Source organism: Falco naumanni, chromosome 7 (genome assembly GCF_017639655.2).
Source record: "Falco naumanni isolate bFalNau1 chromosome 7, bFalNau1.pat, whole genome shotgun sequence".
Lineage (NCBI taxonomy): Eukaryota > Metazoa > Chordata > Aves > Falconiformes > Falconidae > Falco > Falco naumanni.
In genome coordinates this window covers 2,200,946-2,202,007 of record NC_054060.1, presented here as the reverse complement: position 1 = coordinate 2,202,007, position 1,062 = coordinate 2,200,946, and positions in this window count along the sequence as shown.

The window sequence follows — 1,062 nt, the reverse complement described above, 5'->3', positions numbered from 1 at the left end:
GGGAAAAGCTGCTTTTATTGGAGCCAAGGGGAAAGTGGGAGATGGATGTATCCGTGCCTCTGCCGGTGAGTCCAAGGAAGGTGATGGAGGTGTGAACGAGGTCATGGAGGTGACGAAGGTGATGGAGGTGTGGTGGAGGTGATGGAGGTGTGATGGAGCTGATCGAGGTGTGACAGAGGCGATGGAGGTGACAGAGGTATGATGGAGGTGAAGGAGGTGATGAAGGTGTGACAGAGGTGATAGAGATATAATGGGGGTGATGGAGGCATGATGGAGGCAATGGAGGTGTGGAGGAGATGATAGAGGTGTGGTGGAGGTCAAAGAAGGGATGCAGGTGTGATTGATGTCACAGAGAGGATGCAAGTGTGACAGAGGTGATGGAGAACATCTGGAGTGGTGATGTGGGTGATAGAGACATAGAATCGTAGAACTACAGAAGGGTTTGGGTTGACAGGGACCTTAAAGATCACCCAGTTCCACCCCCCCTGCCATGGGCAGGGACACCTACCACTGATGAGGACGTGTGGCAGCAGTGATACAGGTGGGACAGAAGTGACAAGGGTGGGATGGAGGTGACAAGGGTGGGATGGAGGTGACTGGGGTGGGATGGAGGTGACAGGGATGTGATGGAGGTGACTGGGGTGGGATGGAATTGACAGACAGCTGATGGAGGACGTGAGGCAACAGTGACGGGGTGTGACAGAGGTCACAGAGGCAATGGAGGTGCGATGTAGACGTGAGGTAGATGTGCTGGACGCATGGCGGAGGGGTGCTGGTGTGCGGAAGGCACTGGAGGTGTGACGGCGGTGCGATGGCGGCGCGGTGCCGGGGGTGCCGGGGGCGCCGGGGGTGCCGGGGGTGCCGGGGGTGCCGGGCCCCGCACCGCGCACGCGCTCGGCGCTCGCAGCACGGGCGCCGCCGTTCCTCCCGCGCGCGCGCAGGGCGCAGCCGCCCCCCGGCCCCGGCTCCCGCCGCGCCGTCGCACTGCGCATGCGCCGAGCAGCGACCCTCCGCGCCTCTCTATGGTCGCCCGGCGGTGGCTGGAGCGCCGCTCCCAGGCGG